The following is a 25,511-nucleotide window of genomic DNA, read 5'->3' as shown; positions in this document are numbered from 1 at the left end:
CATCTAGGTCCAGGTTCACTTTTTATAGCCAATTTCAATCAGAAACTCGGAACATAAACTGTAGGTTGAAAGAGAGCCACCTTCGTGACATTGAACACTCTGGCTTTAGGCTCAACGCACCTCGATAACCCACGAATCTCGCTTCCCGATACACCCTTCAGGTCTCAGATTTCCATGAAATTTGCGACGGAAACGTTAAAAAATAGAATAAAAATGAATACGTTTAACACCGCTGGAGTCACCAGTGAGTCAACTATTTTCTTCCGCGGATGAATTGCTTTCCAATTATAAAATGACCTGTATGGGAACGAAACAGACGCCAGAAGTCCATCGAAGCTGCAGCTTCTGAAGATTACAGTCCGAACTGCCACAGAGAACCAGAACAGGGCCACGGATCAATTCCTACTTCATTGGACACCAATTTAAAGCCACTCAGATTGATTCACTGGGCTGCAGGGGTAGGTCCAGGGCCCCTTGTAATGAGATTCATGCTGCTTCTCCCTATCTAAAGCCAGCACTGACATCCCGGACACATTTATCCTCCACACTCACTCACACATGTCATTTGCCATTGCGTCGCTACACGGACGCCGCGTTTCTTCACGAAAAGCAGTTAAGCAGGAATGCTGACAAATATTTTCGCTACATTGTGTCGGTGCTTTCTGTTCGAGCCGACTGCGTGTTCTCCAAGAGAGAAAGTAGAAGTCTTAGTCATCATTAATGTTAATCTATGTGTTATTCTGAAGGAGAGTGAGCGGTCTGTTCTTCTTTGATGCATTTTGAATTGATATTCAGCAGCCATAAACATGCACACGCTCAATCCGGAGACCAAATCATTTCTAAGTGAACAAAGTGTATGTGAAGGAAAACAATTAGTTCTTAATCTAACTTGTGACGGTGACTCAAATGGTGCAGAGCGCACAGTGTGTGTGTGTGTGTGTGTGTGTGTGTGTGTGTGTGTGTGTGGTGTGTGAGTAACCCTCAGATTCGGAAAGCATCCTTTCTACCATCTTAGAGGTTGTCAAATGTCTGGAATTGTTTGCGTATAGTGTGCGTGTATGTATGTATGTGTGTGGGTGTGTGATTACTGAGACCTGCTGAGAGCACCCTGGTGCACCCAGAGGGGTGGCAGGGGACAGATGGCAGGGAGGGACGAGAGTGGAGGCTGCCAAGCGGCATTAGTCACACCCATTACTCACAGTCTCTGCGCTGGCAGACAACAAGTGACTGTGCCCCTGACGTCTACATAGCAGGAAATTCTCATTAACAATTTGCTCAGGAAGGAACAATGGGGGAGCAATTAGAGACGAGTGAAGAGGCATTAGAAAGACAGAGAGGAAGGATGAGGAGTGAGACCTCCTCTCTCGCCGTCGCTGGATGCATCATCATCATCATCATCATCACCGTCGTCATCATCGTCATCACTCCTTGGCATGACGAGACATCAGGTTGGCTTCCCCGCAGTCTTTCTGCGTAAAATAACAAAAAGCGTGTAAACTGTCACTAATCTATGTCGGGACGGATTTGAGATGCTGAAATGTTTCCCGCTCCTCTTCTGTCATTCCTGAACTTCAAAGGACAAACACATGCCACGCGGTGTTGATCCCCCCCCCCCCCCCCGCGTGCAGACGTGCGATCTAGGCCAGGCGTTCACGTTCCCCTTTTAGAAGCCTGCTAATGAAGTCACAAACAGGCCGACCCGGTGGGACGTGCTCGGCCCTCCGCCGCGAGAAGACTTGAGGACTAATTGGCAGCACCCTTGTTTCCAGCGTAATTGCACTTATCTAGCGAGTCACCTTCGAGGGTCATTTGGAGGCTCCGGATTAATTGAGCAGAGCGGAGGAGAGAGAGGAGCCAAGCAGAGCAGATATTTGGCCCATTACGCTGATCGCCAAAAAAACTTTTCTCGCGGTCGGACACGTGCGCTCACACGGGACACTTTCAATCAGTCCGCCTTAATCGCTCCTCCGCTGTGACTAACAAATGCTCGCAACCGTTTTTTCTTTTTATAGAATTCTTAGTGATCATTATTTCACGGCCCTACTCCCACCAGCCCGCTCTAGTGGGTCAGATATACCGCTTTAAGAGCGTGAGGGAGTAATGGTGATGCTTTTAGCCCACTCATGTTCAAGGGAGTATATGCGAAAATGAAGCTGCAGAGAAAGGCCGAGAGAAATGTTTCAGGTGGGATGTAAATTGTGACTGCGAGGCAGCGCGTCTGAGAGGGCAGCGTAGCGCTACATGCTGTATGTCCTGTGTAGAAATTCACATTTCTCATCACAGCAAGGGCACACACACACGTACACACACACACACACAGGCTGCAAAAATAGAACTGAGGAAACCAAAGTGTAATGAAACTCGGAGCTTGGGGAAATGGCTATTGTGTGTGTTTTGGCTTGGTTTAATGACATACCAGTAACGGCTGGAATTCATTTTCAAGGTCACTTGTCATGTTGGAGTTTATCTGTGTCGGGGACACTCTGGCCTCGCCAAGGACGTATTATGAGAAAATGGGCCCCTGCACGCAGAAATGTTAAAGGTCCCCCTCATTTTGGCATCTCGTAGTGTTTTTATTCTCTCTTGTATTTGTCTCTTTCGGTGACTTTTGGCAGGTGAGCCATACTCTCAGACGCTGCTGTTGGTATAAGAAAACAGCTGCTGACCTTCAGTATTTAGTTCACTCTGGAGATGAAGAAATACGGTCTGACTCCTGTCCGAAGCTTCCCGCCACAGCAGATCCACGCTGACATTCCTCTGCACCGATGTAGAAAATACAACCAGGCATAGTATAGGGAACCATGACAGAGAGCCTGAAATGCAGGTTCCATTTTCCCGAAGCAGAGCTACTTGGCTCCCCCGACTAATGTCACTCTATTTTAATGAAATGTTACTGCCTCAGTATGCCGTGCAGCTGTAATATGAAAGGGAAAATGAACCTGGTAAATTTGGTTGGCAGATATTCAATATTAAAAGACTCCATATCGATCATAAACAGAAATAAACCCCAACAAAGACTGCCACAGTTTTAATTAAGCTCTGTGACTTTCCAACCCCATTGGTGGGATCAGCTCTTCACTTTTGATGACTCAGCAGGTCATAACACACTCCCCTGAGGTTACCGCGACAAAAGCCCGCCGCAGTAGACCGTGTTGCACGCCGTCAGCGTAACCATCGGAATGTAGCGACCTGAACGATATCGCTGTCCTTTGCTCAGTCGCGTGTGTTTTAGCCGGGAGTGCATCGCTACTGTCGATCAAACCCAGGGGCTTAACCTTCTCTAAATGCTTTCAGATTGATGCATCCACTGGAATTCTCCCTTTTTTCGCATCTTTGTTGTTTGTTCGTACAACTGGATTAGGCTGGTGTCTCTGCCTTTCGGGGTGGGTGGGTGGGGGGGGGGGTGTTGATGGGCCTGACCTTTTATTTTTGCGTGCTCCGCCATGCATGGCGCACCAGTAGAGAGAACGCTTGTCAACATCCGCTGTGTGCGAACAATATGTTTGTGTGCACGCTGTAATCTCTTTACTAAAACATCCGTAGCGTTCTCATTGAGAAAGAGGCAGAAGACAGATGAAAAGGGCATATTTGTGTTCTGCCTCTTTTTGCAGCAGGAAAAAAAAACAAAAACTGTAGGGCAGAGCTTGAGAGAAGAGAGAGAGAGAGAATGAAAGGGAATGAGAGAGGGAGAGAGAGACAAAATGTCAACATGATAAATCCAACCTTTACAAGCAGTCTCTGCTCTGAGTGAGCTCGTGTCCCAGAATTAATAATCAGATATATCAAATTGTTTGGCGATAATTAATTCACCATGGTCTGTCATATATTCCCACTGTGGGGTCTATAAATCCTGCTTTTAAAATAAAAAAGTTATGGCTATTATATACGCCGAGCGCTTTTATTGGCAGAGGATGCCATTTGTTAAACAAGCCTTGCCTGAGCTCAGCATGTGTGAGGCCCACGTGAAAGAGAGATCAATCTGATGGATGGGGGGGGGGGGGGACGTTGTTTCATGGTTTTACCTCAGAGACCCGAGTCCACTGACCCGCCACAGTCCACCGGAGCACAGGGAGACCAGATGCAGAAAGCCAACCTCAGCAGAGCTGTCAGCCGACCGCTCTCATCCACACTCTCCCTCAACCAATCCAAAAACGGCCCCGCCCCGATACCCGGAGGATTGAGGGACATATTTCCCTACATTCAAAGGAAACACACCGGTGAAACCTGAATGTTTTTGTGCAGGTTAAATGTCACGGATGGAGCGTCCAGTTAATATATTTGTGGTTACCTGGAACTAAATCTCACCAGTGATTTTTAGTTTGAGCTGGTGCAGCAAATACACTGGCTTTATGGTCACACGGCTTTTGATCAGGCTAAATTGTTTGTATTGAACCGGCCCCTCTAAACCTTCCAGTATATCACTCGACAGCCGTCATTGTGCTGTAAAGGCCCACACCACTTACTACGATCAAACCGTTGCTATGCAATTATAATGAAACTACAGCTTTGAAATCTTTCCATATTAATCTCCGCACATGACGCTAACAATGCCCTTTTCCGAAAGCCAAAACCAGCACCAACCTCTTGTCCCTAAACAGAAATACACCTTGTGTCATTTTAGGAAGCTCGTAGAGCAACATACTGTGTGGGGCACAAATATATTCTATTAATATTCAGTATTTTATCAGCAAAATATCCATGAACATTCAGTGCATTAAGTGCAATTTGCAAATGTTGATTAATGAATGCGTAATGTCACTGTGATGTGGTATTATGATGGCAGATTGATTTTCTTCGTTTCATGACTTGAAACATTGAATACAATTCAGTATTTCGTGACATTTGTCTGCTATATTGAGGTTTTCCTTCTTCCCTTCAATAATTACTGTTCTGACAGAGATAAAAACTGTATAATTCAGATATCAAATGTATTATTTACATTTGAAATAGTTTTAGCCCCGAAAAAGAAAGAATTCAATGATTCAAACTTAAACTTAGATGGTGTCCCAACAGTGTTGCATTGAAGGCGAGAATACTGTAGTGACGCTTTTCACTCACTTTTGGAAGCTGTTTTTACTTTGTGTCTGCGCTCTACTAAGTGGTCACATTGAAGAGGTTTAATTAAACTAATTTGTCTGTCCACAGTATGTTCAGCTGATTTTCACTGATCCAGTTCCGACAGTATTAACCTTCCACTACACTAACCTTCTCTTTCTATTGTCAAGTTTTAGGAAGAGCTTTACTAAAACAACACGCCTGTTAATTCCAGTTTATTAGAGGCATTATTGTGCACTTGAAACAGGAACCTGTTCCTATTTTAATCTGCACACATTTTGATGCTAAACTTCCAGTTTATTTTAACCAATGATGGGTATTTTCTCTATTCTTATTGAACTGTTGCTCCGAGGATCTTTCTCTCTTTCTGCCCTTTCACTTGTCAGTCTGGTTGAACATTGTACAGCTGTTTGTAAAATAATATCTATTTGTAAAGAGAACTCTCTACAACCTAACCCAATTAGAAAAACCCAACACATTTCACTTGGGTACACACACATTGGTTTTTGATTTCTACATTTGCTTTTTATTCAATCGATTGATGAATAACTTTGCAAACTAATGTAATTGATTGATAATACTTTGCTAATCACTGGTTTGATTTCTGAATTGGATATCAGTACATGAACTGCTCTGTGTTCATGTAAGATTCAGCGCTCTGTAGGTCCTCCATAGCTTTAAAGAGCAGGATCTATACGCAGCTTAATGAGTGCTCACTGCGCCGCTCAGCAGGGGGCAAAGATTGATGGTTCAAGATAAAGGCAATCTTATTACATGGCCATTAATAAAACATCATTCATTAAGTGCAGTGATTAAGGTCCCATCGGTATTGTTGCCTTCAACTGACACTTAATCAATACAGTCAGGGGATTTCAAACTTCAGAAGATATTCGCTGTTAATTGTAACCTTTTGCAAGTACAGAAAACCATCAATATGAATGAGCGAATCACTCCAACATGCCACCTCTCCTTCTGGTTTAAACTTCAGATGTTGCTTATTAAGAGCGTCGCAGGGGAGCGACGAGTCACTGCAGGTATTGTTTCACACAGGAGCTGCGCTCACAGGCTTCTTTGTCCTTTTATACGAAGAACAGGAGCTCAGTTTGGTGGTGAAGTTTAATAAGAAGTTACATCTCAGTCGTGTCTCTTCGGGCTGACTTTCAGAGGTGATCATTTCCTGCGGCAGATGAAGTCGTAAAACGCAGCTTGCCTAACGGCACGTGGGAGGGATGGAAGTTACCGCGAGAGAATAGTTCAGAAAAACACCATAAGAAAGACAGATTAAGAGATTACCCATTTTTATAGCGCAGCACATTCTTCTGACTTCAAACCATCAGTTTATTTAATAAAAAAGAAAAAATATAGTATTCAGCTCTATCACTGAAATACGTTTGTGCTTGACGGAATAGAATTTCCAAGTAGCTGAAGTGAATTTGAATTGAAGGTAATTTTATGGTTGACATAGCAATTTTTAGGCAGCGAGTATCTGGTCTGAAGGTGACGACGCCGCAGAGACAGAGACAGAGACAGGCTTTCACAGGATCCACTGTTGGTCACGTCTGGAATTATGTGTGTACATGTGTGTGTGTGTGTGTGTGTGTGTGTGTGTGTCAAATATGTTTCAGTCTATGAATGCATGTGTGTGTTTGGACGAGGAAAGTGAGAGTACACCGGCAGAAGCAATAGTGTGTACGCTGAAGAGAGCTGCTCTCAATGACCACTGCGAATAGCCATGCTCATGGGTTATGATGGACAAAGTGAGCACAGGTCAGTGCATTCGCAGTCACTGCCGGTAACATCTACAGTGTTGCGACTGTTGTCAAAAAAATATTTTAGATTACGCTTGCCGTAATAACCCTCTTTGTGTCAGGCTCATAGCAGATGCTGCAGTTCCTTTGTCTGTGCCGAACAGATGACAAGATAAAGCCGAGCGAATGAAAGCTACAGGAAGTGATGTCACCAGCGATAAGCAATAACAAGGACGCCATCAGACACCGAGCTACATCATTTGTGTCTCCATCTTTAGAAATGACTTTCTCTCTCTTTTTGTCCCTGCTCTCTTCCCATAGCGCCTCTTATCTTACAGCAATAATTAAACCCACAAGGGGAGTATTTTATGATGGACATATAAACCTATTTAAAATGGAATTAAAGATGTTATCAGACGGACTAGATGGAATGAAATGCTTTGGGGAATTAAAATCACCGGGCTCCTCTCGCCGGCTCTCTCTGCTTGAATTAAAAGGGAAGAAGCCCCCCCCATGCTGAAGATTACACAAACCGTTTGACTTGTTGCTCTCGGGAACTTCGGTGTCCACGGCCGGCGCGATGAAAGATGAGTCTTTCATCGCGGCGGCATTCATCATCCATGTATGCATAAGCAAGGTGTGCTCCGGAGAATGATGGACTCTGACATTACGCCGCAAATGATCCTTAAAATCGCTCAGATTGAGAACTTTCATGCTGAATTTTCCAAAGCCAGTGACAAGGAGGGGTAATTTTCATAACCGCTCAACGTGAGCCATTCATTTAGTAGATGGGTAAAACAGGACACGAAGCCCCAGAACAGCCTGTCTCCATTTTATTTTCAGCCATGTTTTAAAAAAAATACTAGATAACACATAAACAGACCTCTCCATCCTGGCCTATTACTACCACTGGGTCATGGTAACCCCTCATGAAACTTGGTAGGCTCCGCTCCATTACCCTCTTTGAACACTAATGACACTGAGAGTTCCTCTCAGATGCACAATAATGCAGTGCTGGGAGGGAGGCGGTGTGTGATAGAGATAACCAGTATCTCATTAACGGGAGCACATTCAGTTCTGCTGCTCTACCAGTTGGGGCTGAACAACAAGGGGGAGTCGGTTTTTATTGCAGCGAAACCGTGCAAGCATCAACGACTAAAATAGGATTAGCGGTGGCTAATGAGTCCATGTGACCTTTGACTTTCATATTCTGCAAAAGGTAGAAGTTGCAACTCAAGCAGGTCTCGCGTCTGAGACTGCAAACTTTAGCAATACATTTATTATGCACATTAAGTGCCGCAAACAGCAATTACATGAGGAAACAGTGGAGGTGAAAGTATCTCACTTGATTCTATTGTCTCTACTAAGATGCAATCTGACATAAAGTAATCTGTCCACTTGGCTCACTTGATGGCGTCTTATCCCTCATGGAGGCAATTTGCAGTGTCTCTGGGCTTCACATTTCCCCGACATTAACTGCACGATTAAAAACTCATTTCAGCTGTAATTCCACAGTTAAGCACCTTTTCCTCTCCCGTGTTAGATTCTCATAATCCTCCCAGTGACGTATGCCGCCGCTCTCTCAGAAGCCGTTCCAACCTGCCGCCGCACCAAATGTTTTAATTAAAGGAAGAAAAAGTGTGCTCGGGAAATCAGACACCTCTAACTAAAGTTGAGAAATGTGCTTTTTTCAAAGGCGCCGTAACACCTGGAGAAAGCTAACAAAGAGACGATGCCTGGTTGTACAGTTCAATACCTATTTAGCTCCACATTTGCATCAGAAGAGTGTCCAATTAGGGACAAAATAATGCGCTGCACTTTGCACTAAAGGACCGAGGCATCAAATATTCATGGGAACCAGTCTGCCCTGGTGTTCTTTTAAACATTTTTCTTCGAGCAGACGCTTTGCCCCTCTTCGCTGGTTCATAATTTAGTTTGAGGTTGGCTGACGCTCATCCTCGAGGCCTCGCTGAACACTATTGACATAAAAAAACCCTCCAAAGTTTACTTTGGGTTTAAAAGCACACGCTGTGCTGTTGGGGGAATCTGGAAACTGGCAGGCCCCCCTCCGGCAGCTCCAGCGCATAGCCCCAGCAGACAGGGCTATCAATATCTTCGACTTCTTTCACCATCTGATATGTTGTTTATTGTCAAGTCTGGAACATCGCTGGATCCCCCTCCCTTGTACGTCTGCACTTGAAGATTCATTTAACTCTCCGAGACAGTGTGAAGTGTATCGCATCATCACAGGAGCCTGAGAGACTGTTTCGGTGACCTTGGGAGTGCACTGGATCCTATTTCTCAGTTTGTGTCAAAGTAGGGTGCTGTGATAGGAGCGCTGATCATGGTGGTGTGTGTGTGTGTGTGTGTGTGTGTGTTTGTGTGTGTGTGTGTGTGTGTGTGTGTGTGTGTGTGTGTGTGTGTGTGTGTGTGTGTGTGTGTGTGGGGAGGACGAGGCGGGGGCAGGCTTGAGGACCATGAGGATGGAGTTAGAGCCCCCGACAGAGTGCTGCTGCTCAATTCTTCAGATGTCTTGGAGATTTACACTTTGGATGCACGCGCCGCCAGCTGCAGTATTGATCCCTCCTATAGTCTATAGGTAACACATGCCCACTCTGCGCAGGAATCATACATCACCACATTGAAAGGAGGATCAGCCCCCACCTCTCATAGCGGAGCAGACGGGTCGTTGTTAGCCCGCAGTAAAGAAAACGAGCCGACCCCGCGAGCGACGGCAGGTCGCACTGTGCCAGTAGCAACTAACAGAGGAAGAAGTTTGCTAATCTATTTCTCAGACGTTCGCAGCAATGGCCCGTGTCAGTGAAGTGTCCTCATCACAGCGAAGTACACAAGGTCAAGGTATGAATGCACAGATCGTGCAGAAGTGAAGAAAGGGAAAAATAAAGATTAATCTGACAACCTCCATCAAAGATTCATCCGAGTTTCATCCGCAGTACATCTCTGAGGCGGATATCCCTGCAGGAGTCTGAGAGCTGTGTGATAGTTTTATTAGCAGCAGATGAATTATAATGAAAGAGAGAATCATCAGAAATCGTGGCGATCAGCGCTCAATGAAGAATTCAGCAGTGGCAGAACGATCACATCAACTTGCCAGATCATGCGGACGTATTGATCTAATGGGAAGAGTTCACTAGCAGTGGCCTTCCTGATTTGATGAATATAATTAAATATGCATTATTGCAGACCTTTCCGGCGATGCTCATGGATGCAGAAACATTTGGGAAATGTCAGGTTCTCTCATCTCTATATTGCTGATGAACCCTTCCCTAGCTCGTTCCCATTTCCCCCGGCCCAAAAAGCACATTTGATCTGCTTGAAATGATTTCTTTCTTTGTTTGAGGAGACGAAAGTTTTTTTTTTATCCAAGCGTAGATAGATTGACGGTGGCGGTTAGATTTGATAAAAAGCCGAATACCCCCAATGACAACAAGCTGGAAGGATTCGATATTCCACTTTATGTGAAGTCATGAAGGCAATTAAAGCATCATAGTCCCCATGTAGAGGTGTATATATAAGTTAGATTGTGGTATAAGCTGGTAGACTATTGAGAGCTGACTTGAAATAACAAAAAAAGGAAGAAAACCGAGAAGCTGAAGAGATGGAATGTGATGAAATACATAAGAGCAGTGACTGCAGAGGAAAGGGATGTAGCTTATCAAAACACTGAAATTTCCTTGTCCAGTCTGTGGCAGTGAGTAAAAAAAACATCTCTCTCACTAGCTCTAAATTGGCTGTCGAAAACCTTTTAATGTGTCCGTATCTTTGTACTGCCTCAGCCTCTTCGATTTAACTTAACTTAACTTTAACATAAAGTGAAAATTGTTGTCTCGAAGCTCACCTTTTAATAACGAGGTATGTCGAAGCTATTCGGCAAAAACACTTCAAGAATTCCACCTGAGAAGCAGTCGAGTCCTTGTTAACCTTAACACAGCGGAAATAAAACAGACGATAGGAATCTCCATCTGGTTCTTGTTGCTCTTAATTTCCTGCGCTGAGAGAGATGCCATCACTCAGCGCGGGGATACAATCACACTGGGCTCCAATGTTTGTCCATTCATGAACTATTGATGAATCTCAGGAAGTGTCATGTTCGTCATATTGATATACTGCGCTGAGTGCAAATTGCTCTATTTATTCGTAAAGGGATTGCATGTGTCCGCTGATCAATAATTGATTAGATGTTAGACGTACACGGCCGTAACAACAAAGATGGCTTTGTAGATGGAAGAGATGATTCGTACGTTAGACGGATACAATATGGAGCAACACATGCAGAGAATGTGTATGTAAATCGACCGCACTGATCGCAGATGAGTGGGCGGCTTTGTTGCACTGACACAATAAAGCACAGCCGGATACGAAAAGCGTTTAGAAAGATAAAGTCAAATTGAAAAAAAAGAGACTAATTTGATATAAATATGACTAAAAAAAACCCACTGGGATATGATTAAATATATCATTCTGATATGAAAAACATCTGATATAGTAATATTTGTCTGGCTGACACAAACATCACAGCACTTCCTCTCAAAGACGTGACTCATACACACACATACACATGCTTCATGCACACACTTAATGGTGATGTCAGGAGTCATGATCGAGGACTACTGTCCTTAAATCATAGAAAAAGTTAAGATCTTTCCTAATAATCGTGAGATTCACACAGGTTTCTTCTGTATCGGATGGAACTAAAGGGAACAGCGACTGCTTGTAGCCAAAGCAGTGTGGTTTTCCACAATGCAGATTTGCCTGAATGTAAACAGAGGCTATTAAGTTCAATATTCAAACAGCGAGATGTTCCTTAGGTTCGATATTGAAGGCTGCACATTTCTCAACTTGACAGTGGACGAGAAATCGGATGAGCTGATTCTGCATGCAGATTTTAATCACTAGTTTTCTCTTTTTTTCCATAGGCACTTAAGACCAACTTTGTTTTATACACAACCACCAGCTGTTAAACAAAGTCCTACACAGTTGCTCAGTGAAACTTGACTTGTATTTCTTCCACTTATTTTTCATCCAGACCATAAACAGTTCCACCGCTTTTATATAGATTCAGTTAACTTTTTTTTTTTTTATACCTTTTTTTGGTGTTCAAATGCAAATCACGTTTTATCTTAAAATATGACATCATTTCGTTGGCAGAAGCAGTCTTGACGACTTCCAACAACTTCCGAGCTTTACAATACCCACGTCCCGTACAAGTCCAGAGATAAATTGGTGACACAAACAGACTAATAATAGCTTTGTGTTACACCGCTATAGTGCAAAATGTATAGATATGTTGACACTTAAAGTTTTGGCTGTATAGTTTATCGTTGATACTCTAACAGTACGAGATACATTTAAATTTCTCTCTCACACCAACACACACACACACACAGACGTAGTGCAAAAACCAGAGCCCCCTGACCGAGACGATACCTTCTGCGGGATAAAGATCAGAGTCGTACTAATCTCCTCTCCCTGGAGAATCTGTAGGGGTCCTCGGCCACGCCCTATCGGCAGAGATGAAGCGCCGCACGGCTTCAATCACTCCTCAGGTTTCTCTCCACGAGATCCCCTTACACCAGATTAACTCGATTTGTGTTTTTCTGTTCCAGGCAATTAAACGTGTGCGTGTGTAGGGTTAAATGAGATCACTAAAAGTAATTACCAGTATCCATCACTGCAGCCCAGCACAGATTTTGTTGGTAAGGTAAACCACCTGGACAGAACGGCTGCTGAAGCGTCATCATTTAGTAAATGATGTTCAGGTCTGCGTAATGACAAAGACCTGAACGTCATCTGAAAATGTCATTGTTTATCCTCTAAATAAATGATAGAAGGCATTTATATAAGGCAAATTCTCCTTTAAAGGACTCACTCTGGTGATTTGGTGTTGCACTTCCATAAAGTCACAAAAGACAAAAAAAAGAGATCAAAGTCAATGCAGAACAGGCCGAGATTTGGCCTTTTAGTTCCTTGAATGCATCGACTCCTGGATCCTATACTTCCCATAATGCAACATGACAGCATTTTTTTTTTGTGGTAAACTACCCCTGCATGGTAAATGTTCACATCTTTTAAACTCCTCCTCACATGTTTTTAAGGCAGATTATCTGAGATGACCCAGATGTCATCATCAGGGTTGTTTCCCAACTCTGGAGACATTATACACAGTTCTCACAGTTGAACGACCTAGATGTCGACACAAACACTATTTACAAGTCAGAAACTGGTAATTAGGATAACTCTGATATGACATGAAGGCGACATGAGATGGTCCCTCATGGCTGTTTTTTCAAAATTATTCGGACATGGTGGCTCATTATTTCCATTCAAGCTGCTCGCTTTAAAATGTTTCCTCCCACTTTCTATCTCTTCCTCTGTCTGACTGCCGGCACACATGAATGACAACATTGTTTTTAATCTTTGTTGCTTTGAACATTCAAGGACAACATTTTGACTGTGTGCACTGTTTTAGAAACGCTCTTTGCAGCTTTTTCCTTTTTGTAATGGCTGCGGCAACAAGTCAACGGGCAACTATGCCGAAATCGAAGCAGCCCAGTGTTGCTATTGCATTACTTTGCCATTCAAGCACTGCGAACACGAGCCCCGCAGTGACTGCCGGTGTAGGAATAGGTGATTTGGGGAAATGGACAGATGAGTGAATGGATGGATGCTCTGATTATTTCCAGTGATCATAATGGGAACGCTGTGTTCTTCATCGTAGCAGCACACAGTGATCACAAGTGTGTGGAGGGAAATGACACCCATTAGAAAACACAGCTCATGCCGTAACTCTACCATGACAGTAAGTAAAGAACTGAGTGATAAGTTGAGGGGAGGATGAATGTGGAAGTGGACGGTTGCCGTTTGCATTTTAAGGCCCGTTTTCTCCCTGATTATGCTTTTACACCTACATATTCTTTTCTCTGCTCTTTTCAGCCAGCTTGCTATTAACAGCAGTCTGTTTAATCTGTTTAATCACATAAACTAGATGAGTATATCATTGCTCTATTAAAGCCAACAGCACAACACACCATGCCTAGTTACCTCCGCCGAGGATGGGAGGTTGGGATCGCTGGTGTAAATGAAATATACAGTGCACTTTCCACACATTTCAAACAGGAAGTAACCTTTCCACAATACAGCTGTATTGATTTTTGGTGAAGTGCTGTCACCTTGCCAAACCTTCAGTTTAAAGCTATACTAATGAACAGGTAGGCATACGTATAATGTATGAGGCCGTTTACACTTCCAGGAGTAAGAAAAACACAATAACACTTTAATCCTCCTAATTTACATTAAGCAGGCATATAAACAATTAACACAAAACACGATAGTTGTAATCAGATGTACTAATGTATGATTGATTACATAAATGACCGAATCCTTACAGCTTTAGAGGTGCTGGTGTTACTTTTGCCAGACTAGCTATTTCCCCCCCTGTTTTCAGTCTTTATGCTAAGCTAAGCTAACTGGCATCTTGCACCAGCTACATATTCACTGTGCAAACATGAGCGCGGTGTGAATCTTCTCATCTCACTCTTGGTAAAGAAGTGAAAGTGTATTACACCAAATGATATTAACAATGCCTTTATGTCCTTATGTGCTTATGTACTTTCATGAATGCTAATCAGGTAATAAATAATAAATAAAGCGTAACATTCAGCATGCTGTGCTGGTGCAGTGATTCATCAGTGTAAGGGGATGAGGGGAGAGGTGCAGTGTACAGCTGTCAAAGACTGGCTCTGGTGTTGTCAGCAAGTGGATGTCAAATATTTAGTGGCAACAGAGGAAAGAAATGGGACTTGTATACTATGTAGAAAAACAAGTATGGTAGATATTCTATACAGAAAAAGCACTGTAGCTACACAGAAGGGAGATCAAGCTTACACCAGCGGCGTCTCTGTTTCTATATGTATCACTATATAGAAAGTGTTTATGCTCTGCTCTCACAAGACATGGATGCGCGGTGCTCCTCATTGGTAGACGATCTGCTGTGTGTAAAACACGAGCAGTCCCTCCAGGTATGCTGGCCTGAAATGACTTTTTCGAGTGTAACAGTATTCCTCCTTGTTTTCACGGATACACTTGTTCGATCAAATTCTACGGTCAAGCAAACAACCTCAACACAAAAGATCTTTTTCTGCTCTATATTTTTGAAATACAGCGTGTCAACATTTTGAGCTGCATTGGCTTTAAATGACCACAATGTGTTGTAAAGACGTCAGGAGATAAATGTGTCTCTCTCTCTGTGTGTGTGTGTGTGTGTGTGTGTGTGTGTGTGTGTGTGTGTGTGTGTGTGTGTGTGAGTAGAGGGTAGATAAGGGCACATTTTACACCTCTGACTATAGCACTCTTCCCTGGGCCAGGCTTTAAATGACATGGAAATTGAGTTCTGGAGACTCCCTATAAAACAAGACAAAGCTTGGAGGAGGGAGGAAAAGACTTCCTTGTCTATTTCCCTCTACATCAGACAAAACTCTATGCAGCATGGGAGGGGAGGTCCCTCATGTAGCAAACAATATATTTTAAAAGGGAATGATAGAGTTTTTTGTTCACAGCTTCTTTTCCATGCCCTCTTCAGGAAATTAGTCCAGTGTTGTTTTGGACCTGATGACTGACACCACGGACAGACAAAGAGCCAAAACAAAAACGTACAGACTTGCGGCACAAACACCAATCTTTTTTGTTGCGAGTGTTTATTGAACACAATCAAATATGCTGTAACACAACTTATACAGAGAAATCATCCGCACTACTATTGTACTACGTCTGGCCACACGGGAATGAAATTTAAGGAGGAAAAACAAGGAATGAAGAAAGTGCGGCCCGACTCTCCAGACTTTCCCTGCACTGGGAGCGCAGTTGCCTGTGGAATAATAAATGGTCTGAGCAAGACTGTACGAGTGAACAGACATTATTCTCATATTAAACAGTGATCCGCTCTGAGTGTGACCCACTGACTTTTATAATAGAGCTGAAGTCTTCTGCGGAGCTCTGAGAGTTGGCATGTTAAACCGCAACAGCTGAGGTCAGCCTATTGAAATGCAATATTGAGTATGTATATAACCTTACTGGGGAGAGGCTAATGCTAGTTCAGGTTCAATGCGGTAATGGACCTTCCAGTCACATAGTCACCACAGATATTATCTGTTGAGTAATTGGCATGCAGAGGTCCAGTTTGTGGTGAGGAATGTCGAGCTGGAAGTGTCGGGTCAACGCACACAGATTTGCCACCGAGGTCTTGTTTTCGAGGCTTTGGCCCTCGTTCCTACGAGTCATCATTACATCGGGACTCATATAAGCCTCCGTTTTTTTTTCTAAATGTCTCCGACTTCATTCTGTGTGTCTTGGTGATTTTGTCAAACTCTCTTTTGTAAATTGTTTGTTGCAACCTCATTAGCATACACAACAGATCCATATCTGGTTTCATTCACAAAAATGTTACCCAGGAGTAGAAACAAATGATTCTCACTGTGGACCTTTAAGTCCTGGTTGTCCAACATGACACATTTAGTAGCGGTAGTGTCCGTAATGGTGTTAATTGGACACATGAGACTTTTACGGTAATGCAATAATTCTTCCCAATTTACAACAAAGTTTGGGGCATTGCTATAAATAATTCAGAAGGTGCGAGGATCGTTGATCATCAAGTGGTTAAGATATTCCGGCTAAACTCTTCCTGTTTAGTCTCATTTCACCACAAGGTCTTAATAAACAGGACTTTCCCTTTAAACAATTCTGCCTCTCACCAGCGTAAATGATTAATGTGCTGAAGGGTGACGTGCCTCGCTGGCGGCCCAAAATGCTTCTGCCATCGTAACAAGTTTTAATCCATCAACACAAATGCTGAGCTCGGGTGTTTAGTGGAACACATACTGTAAACAAAGCTCCTGCCAGCACACAGAGAGGGGGAAAAAAAAACCTCTCTATCACTGATAATGATCCCCAGGCATTTAGAAGGGTAGGAGGCAGACAGGTCGCTCCGGCAGTAAGTGAATGAATATTCTTTAAGCGCTGGAGAGTAATTCACAAGCTGCCCTCCTCAAAGACAAATGTGTGTGCATAATGCTGGGCAGCATGAGCATGCGGGGTTCACAAAGGAAGGACCTAGTCTTTATTTAATGTACTCCTCGCAGATGGATTGAGCCCAGCGCAGAAGCACAATTAATATTTGGATTAGAACTCCGGGAAAATAAGATCCAGTGATGTATCGCCGCTGTCGACTGATAGCTCCAAAACCCCCAAAGCTTTCTCCGGACATATTGACATTTGTGATATACTAGATGAGGACATGCCTCTCGATTCCTGCGTTGCTCAAGAACAACATCGGTGAGGAAAGGAAACAACTCAATCCTCTCTCAAAACCAACCAAATTAAGTCTTGTGACCCCAACATTTCCTCAACTTCTCTCAGTTAATAAACACAACCCCCTCCTCCATGCACAGCGTGGCCCTTTTAAATTGTGTGCAGTGGACCATTGTTTCCATCAGGGAGTCCGGGGAGATAACTCTATGCGAGTCCTCAACAGGCCGGAACCATCGGTTGCTGGGCGCTCCCAGTGCAGGTGAAGCCAGAGTGGTGGTGAGCAGCTGTCAGAAAGGCCTGTAATTGGAGCCCCATTGCACCATTAGTCCTGCCCATTAGGCCTGTTATGATCGCTGTCTGTCTCCGCCACAGTTCTACAGTCACCGTCTCCATTTGACCTAGGGCACTCCCTTCTCGGGGACGGAGCCAAGACTTAACGACCTGTCACGTGTCCACCTGTGACTCTACACCCCTCCGCACGCGCTGTCTGATCTGTAATGGTCACCATCCATACAGGGAATTGGAGTGTTCACCCAAGGCAAAAAAAGAAAAAATTGAATGATTGTAGTCTGCCGTTTGTGCGCAGACGATAGCAAGTGAAAGCCAAAGTGCCCGGAGAGAGGAAAGGTAATAGAGACTGTGTGGTGGTGCGATGGGAGGAAAAGGGGGGAGAGAGATGTGAGAGGTGGTAACGGAGCGGAGTACAGAGTAGACGTAAAATCATCAGCTGTCAGTGCACATAGTTTGCTTTATGGGAGAGGCACTTGCGCAGATACCTCCATTTGCCTCGAACACTGTGGTTTAGCTTAAAAGAAAAGAAAACCTGTCCCCTCTTTGAACTTTTTTGGCGGAGGAGGAAATCAATGTCAACAGTCTCAAATTTCGACTCCCCAAACCCAGTTACTGTGAGTGATCATCTCGAGGCGGTGCTCCGGCGCTGCTCCTTCATTTAACATTTCTGCTTATTACCGTCAGCCCTCCCCAACTCTTGTCAAAACAAAATAATCTCAACTATGACACCTGGAAATTGAATCTAATTGGAGCTAAATCCTGTTCGCAGAGCCAGCAGCGTATCGATCCTTCCCTCGCTCGTGCATTGTGTGTGTGTGTGTGCTGAATGTATCCCTGCCAGGAAAAAAAAACAAATGGTGAATTAGCAGGGTGTGCACCAGGGCTTGCTGCTGTCCCAGCTTTTGCTGTAACACCAGAGTTATTGTGGCAACTGCAGGCTGCACCGGGGGGAAAAAGAAAGCTCAGATCACAGTTGGCAGCCGGCATTGTAACAGAGCATTTTTATGCAGGCGTTCAATACCTTCGGGAGGGAAACGTAGCGTTACTTTATAGCTCTGAAAATGGAGCCCGAGTCGTGGTGATGTTGGCGGCATGCACAGCGGTCCCTGGAAACCTTTTTATTTTCTCCTCGTTTGAATACAGATGATCATATTCTCTTTGCTTGAGGATTTTTGATGTACTTAAGTTTGCCATTATGTGACAAGCTACACTCGGGGACGGTGTTAGACACTTTTGAATGGGGGTCCAGACTGGGGAACAGATTCAGAGAATCTAATGCGTCTCTTTGCTCCTACTTTACTTATTATAATGCAGCATATTCACAACCATTACAGCTTTACAGTATGATACACACACACCTTTAGGACATACATTTAATGAAAACTTCAAACATATTATTTCTTGATATTTGTTACTGGATTTCACCGCCCACACACGCTCACAATACTTGAAACTCTTAGAAGCGGACAATTTCAAGGTCTTAAAGATCCACCCGCACAAATGTGTTTTTCAAATGAATAAATCATTCAGTAAATCTTTCCCAAGTTCGTCTCAACTTACATGGGAAACCAGATTCAAACACACTTAAACTCACTCTAAATCTGATTATTACCTTCCACTAAAGCATCCGCAAGGTGCAAAGCTCAATAACGTGTGACATTGTGTCACAAAGCCTGTGTGGATCGTGGCGTGCTGCGGGGAGTGGATGTTTTTGATGGCGGGCATCGGTACATGCCGCCAGAGAGGAAACAGGGGCCCGGTGAGAGGCGGCCCACGCTGGGTCCCCGAGACTCCTCGTGATGCACAGACGCGTGTCTTCTCGGTGTCCGGCGAATCCCAGTGGCGTGGTCAGTCACCACATGTCCAATCTGATTGCTCAGAATAACTGCTGTCTTGTCAGCCCCAGCGAGGATTCAGAGCTTTGACAATATGTCTCCGCGTCTGTCACTCGAGGCACCAATTAAGCACCCCTCACTCCAAATACACATATGCAGACCACATTCTGCTATGACAGGACATGCACATGTACACACACACACACACACACACACACACACACACACACACACACACACACACACACACACACACACACACACACACACACACATATAAAGGCGCTTTTCCCACACGCATTTCATTGCAGCCAGGAGAATGGCCACAGGCAGCTCTCCAGCATTATTCATGGGAGTTGATGGGTCTAAACTGGTAGTCGGTGAGACATCCTCTGGACCAGTGTCCTGGCAGGGAGACCCGTTGCTTCTTGTCCCCGTTAGCCTCTTCGTCCCCATGCTGCAGTCGTTAATAAGGAAATCATTGCACCCGGACCCCAGATGGCGTGTTAGGATTGCTGGCATACCCGCTGATTATGGAGCAGCCAGTCATTCTGGACGAGCTGGGGCCACGTCTATTCCAGGCAATCCTAAAATAATGCTCTGGCAGCAGGACGACTTGGTTTTTTAAAAGGTTTAAAAACCCCACATCAACTTCTCAAAAATGTGTCTACACACGCGGTTGCCTGTCGGTGTTCCTGGTCAGCCAGGTTGTCATTAATGTCTCTGAAAGCAGCCCCAAGATAAGAAGTGTTTTAAAATGCTCCGACCCCAAGTGGAATCTGACTTGTCTGAGTCCTGACAAGAGTCCACAGCAGCGCTGCAGTTCAGTAATCCCTTTGGTACTGGAGGTACACGAGAATCGGTTGGAATAAATAGAAGAGGAATGTGTTGAACAACTTTTGGGTCAATACTTCACAATTGAGTCCAAATGCTTCTTGACAAAATACGACACTTTTCTTTGACCTGCAAATAAAAGCAATCAATTTGGATCTTCTATGACACCGTATTTTTTGCACAAACCATATTCCTATCATACCTCCAGCTGTTAATTCTGTATAACATTTCTTACTATTCGCATTTCTTGTACTTACACCTATATGTGTTTGTACACTTACATGTACCACCTACTGTAATTGTTGCATACTGTCAATGCTGTAAGTATTAGTGTATTCATTACACACTGTTCATACTGTGTGTATGTGTGTATATGTATATATGTGTATGTGTATATATATGTGTGTGTATGTATGTAGCATATTCATATCTTCCCCATACCATTTACATCACTGTTCATTATGTAAATACTGTGCTCAATGTGCAATTGTGCAATGGCAATAAAGTTGAATCTAAAATCTAATCTAATATTGCACTTTTAGGACGCAGAGAGGCTGCACAGAGCACAGCTGCAGCCTCTTCAGACTAGTCCCAATTATCCATATCAAGCATGTTTCATGTTCTTGTACGCTAAGTTTTACACTTGACTGAAATTAAGTATGACAATTAAGTAAAGTATGAAAAAAAAAAGTTTGCCTTATAAAGTACACATCATTAGTAATAATAAGGTAAAACTTGCAAAGAAGTAGTTTAATCTTCTAAGACTGGTAGAGCTGGCTACCGTTAATTAGCTGCAGTCTGGAGCAGAGGTTTTTAAAGCGGGAGTCTTCAGGGGGCTCCGAGCAGTTTCAGGGGAGGCTAAATGAATGGCAGTGAAAAAAAGAAATATTAAAGTACATTAGTTATCAAAAGACGATGAACATCAGAATAGCCTAAATGTGTCTAAACCTTTTTCATGTATTTGGTGTGGTCTGGAGTCATATCAAATACTAGTGGGATCAAATAACATAATCATGATCCCACAGGCATCCTCTGAGGAAACGAAGCAAGTAAACTAAGAAGGGATGGGGGTGGGGGTTGTCTGGGGGGAGGATCACAGTCTCTGACTTTTAAAAAACTCCTGGTCTAGGGCACGTTTATGATTGGCTAGTACCCACATCTACTTCTGTTGCAAAGTGTGTACTGCATCTGTAGAACGGCTGCCAATTGAAAGAAAAACCCAAATGAATGAGTATAGAAACATAATGAATGCAGGAGCTTCCATACGGGAAATGATCATCTTCTGAATGGTTTGCCATTAATCCATAGTGCTATTTTACTGAAAGCATTCGCCTCGCTTTGGCAGTATGAGTAAAGTTGTTATTTAGTTATTTACACAGATATATTGCGGTCTTTGTTGACGCGGTTCCTCTTGAGAGCGTGAGGAGGCAGTCGGTGTAAATCCCCAGAGCCGTCACCGGTTTGTACACTGTCACTCTCGCTTTTCATATACAGTGGTAGCGTTGCTTCCTTCATTCTACTCTTCCCTGCAGAAGGAGTCTGTATCTGTCTTGCATCTGTCTCTTAGGATCAAATGGATGTGAAAATATAGTCGGTTACCATTAATATTGGAGCAGTGTTTTACCCATAAGACATCAGAAGACTGGGCATCGTGGTGACAAAAAGAAAGAAATATCAAAGACGGAGCCCCCGATGACAAAAGCAATGCGTTTGATTTTCAAAGGGATGCAGATATCAGTATTTCTAAATCGCTTGACCAGGCCTGGCCTCTCCACTCTCGTACCTTTCATCTCAAGAGCTCGCCCCAGGAAAGAAATGATGGAGGATACTCAGTATTTAAATGCATCCGGGCCTGACAAGTTCATGCTTTTATTCAGATTTGATATGCATATTGAAGACCCCTGCTTAATAAGCGCCCTAATACTAGTCTGAAGAAGGCCTAATAGACCATGGCTGCATTGTAATATGTCAGCCATGGGAGGGACTGTGAAGAGGCCACTTCATCCGCCACCACAGCAATCACACAGATACATCTTAACATTTTTAATCAAGGTAAAGGTTATTGCTTCTTAAAGGATTTGATCATACAGACCTATATTAGTTTGAAAATACAGAAAATTACATAAATGTTCTGTTGAGCTAGTCCTTTCAGCTCAAAATGAGATTTCAATTTTCACAAACATATTGGTCCCAAACTGTGTTTTCAAAATAATGTTATTGTACATTGTGTTAAGAAGTGAAAATACGTAAACGGACACTAGATTGTTGCACTTAATATATTTACCTTGGATGTCTACAGGGAAGTTGGAGGCTGATTTCTTTGAGCATGTGTCATGTTATTTACGGCAATGCGTTTGACTCCAACCTTCTCTGTCCCAGTGCACGCTAAGTGACATGTACATGCTTCTGAGCTTTTTTTGTTTTGGCTAGATCCCCATTTATTTAGAAGTTCCTGCCATTTATCCCCTTTTTACCAGAATACACCTTAGCTCCTGTCAGGCTTTTTGCAAAACTGGCAGCCTGTGCGCCAGTGGGGCTTCACGGAGAGCTGCAGCTGTAATCTAAAAGCTATGTTTGCAGTGCATGTTTTGTCATCTCCATTTGCTATAAAAAGATTTATTTTGTGATATTTGTTTAGCAAAAGGCACAGGTACTGTGGGAAGCCTTGGCGTTCCTGGTCTTCCACAACAGCAACCGAGAGAAAGTTGACTATAAGATCAGGACGTTTCGACGTTGCTACACTGTATGTAGATTTTAAAAAAACACGCTAATGCACATGCGACGGCATCCTTCAAATGTGCTGATTACCCGGATGAAGAAAAAACAACCCGTATAACAGAAGAAATAGTACAACTACCAAAGTTGCCACGGGGCAAAATGTTACTTTGGACCCCAGCAGCAGGATTGCGTTTATCTTTAAACACCTACACTCTGTTCAAAATCTTGAAGAAAAGCATCCTCATGCATTTGTATTTTTCTTCGCTGTAAAAAAAAACTTGCACCGAACCCATATGGCTCCTCAACCGTGTTATGAACCAAAGCACGACCTCTGCGTACCGTTACATAATACTGAACTAAAAGGGCAACCAGGAGGCTGTTTAGCTCCTCGCCTCATTCAACGGTCCTCATGCGTGCTACCCACGGCACTGTGGGACTGTTATTCTAAACCAAGAGCCAGAAGGACCCGAACGTACAAAACAATGAGGAGCATTTAGCTTTTTCCATCTGCTAACACCCACTTCAACAAGTTGAGTGCAGCCGGCTCTTCTTTCCAGAGAAGCCCAGTTGTGAGGGAGGTAAAGAATCCACGGCGGCAGCAGTTTGGTTTACCTGGAGGAAAGCCACCTAAGAGATGCAACTAGATGGTAATTTGATTCCGGCGCATGTTGTTAATAAAGGCCTTATGCTCCTCTCTGCTGCTATGATTTCATTTAGACGCTTAATGCTGAACATTAATATCAATACCTACACTATTGATTTTTCCTCCCTGCCTGCTTTGAAAGAGAGGGAGTTTTAGAGCAGAGGAAAGGGGGGATTCAGTTGCACGGAATTTAATTTGGTGGTTTCATGTCGGCATAGATATCCTGAAATTCAGACTTGTCTGAAGCCCTGTTCGGTATCCTTGCTTGACCCCATCCTCTTGATTTCTTCTCCTCTGGGAGAGACGCGTTACTCTGAAGGAAGGAAAGAAGCTCTGCTCGCTCTCCCTCCTCTCTCTTTTACAAATTATTTGCAACCCTTACCCACAGAACCACAGAGGGTCTCTGAAGGGGCAGCGCTGCAGCATTTCCATGGAGGGAAAAGGCCAAGCATGTGGGTGTTCAATGGAAATCCAACTCTCAGAGTTTCCTTGGGGCTTGACAAATGGCATCTTGTTGTGCAAAGGTGGTTTTTGTGATTGTTTTGGTAATAAAATATGATCCTTTGCTGGAAGATCAGCGCTGCTTCAGAGGGTTTTATACTGAATACTATACCACTGAAGAATATTTTACAAAGCGCTGGTGGGAAGCAGTGCAGTCGGAAATAAAATAATTGCGATTGATGTTGAGGGGGAGGCTGGCACCCCATTCATCAGAGAACAAACTTAATCCCAATATATTCCTTCGAATGTGTACTCTGTTAATTGGGCACAATTATAATTAATGGATGCACTCCACAAAGAATATTAAAGAACAGATGTTTACTCAACGTAAGTCAATAGTCGCAGAAACCTTCAATTATGGCCCCCCTGTGGGGGACGAAGATGGAGCATTAATCTGGACCAATTGACAGGAGATTGAATTGATTACCTAATTATAAGGAAGCTCGGTTATTATTGCCATAACTCACTGCCGATTAGCAATCTTTTGCGATGCAGAAAGAGACAGCGTAAACCCGATCAAGACCCTGTCACATGACCAGTCCATATTCATCTTGTGTACTTGATTAGGTCAGATGTACAGGGAAAGGCAGGCAGAGAAGAGTGGGTATCAATTTCGCGATATGAAAATGATTTCCATAGACACCCCTGGGTAGTGAGAGGCTACTGCACGAAAAAAAAAACCTGATTGGATACCATTAATCATGACTAAACGGTCCATCGTTACAGTAATCTTCAAACATTTATCCACAAACAAACCCCACAGCCGAGTTTTTATTGGGAGTAAACTTCACGTCTGATTTAAAAAAAAAAGAAAGAAAATTGTTCCCAAACAATTGTCCCAAGACATGAAAAAGGTATAACAGCAAATGTCGATGACAGTATTCCACTGTCAACACGGATGTGCGTATTTTCATGTCCACAGATTTAGCAGCCGTACGGTCCAATGTGCCCCGATTTGTGCCCCACTTGCTGTATCGCTCGAGTTGAGACGTACACCCCTTGTGCTCCGGCTGCATGATGAGGGCTTCGCATCTGAACTTCCGTCTTGTCAAGTGCGCGCTGGATGCATTCTTTCTGACAGCTCTCTCGCTTTACTTCGCCCCCTCCCCGGCCCTCCATTTCACACCACAGAGGTCAGGGATGCTGAGTGTGTGGAGTGGCGTGCAAGGAGGAGAGGAAGGAAGGAGAAAAAAGAAAAGAAGAAGAGCTGAAGCGTGCATGGGGGAGAAGCTGTCTACCTTCTCAGCCCGTGGTGTTGTCAGGTTTGTGGTGTTAAAGAACTCCGACAGTATGTCCCCTACCTCACCTTGCTGCAAACAGGGCCTTATATCGCCTTTCATCCACGGCACAAGTGTGTGAGGCGTGTGCGTGTGCGCGTGCCCACTGAAGTGTAGCAAGTTTGTCCTCTCTGCGTGTTGTTTATGTGTGTGTGTGTGTGTGTGTGTGTGCAGCGCGTGCATGTACCCGCCCTCTTTCCCTCTTTCCCCGCTCCGCATAGCTCGACTGTTCAATATTTATCTCCTGTATGTGGAGTAGACCGACTTGAAGATGACTTGAGGATTG

The sequence above is a fragment of the Pholis gunnellus genome (genome assembly GCF_910591455.1).
Source record: "Pholis gunnellus genome assembly, chromosome: 3".
NCBI lineage: Eukaryota > Metazoa > Chordata > Actinopteri > Perciformes > Pholidae > Pholis > Pholis gunnellus.
This window is presented reverse-complemented; position numbering follows the sequence as displayed.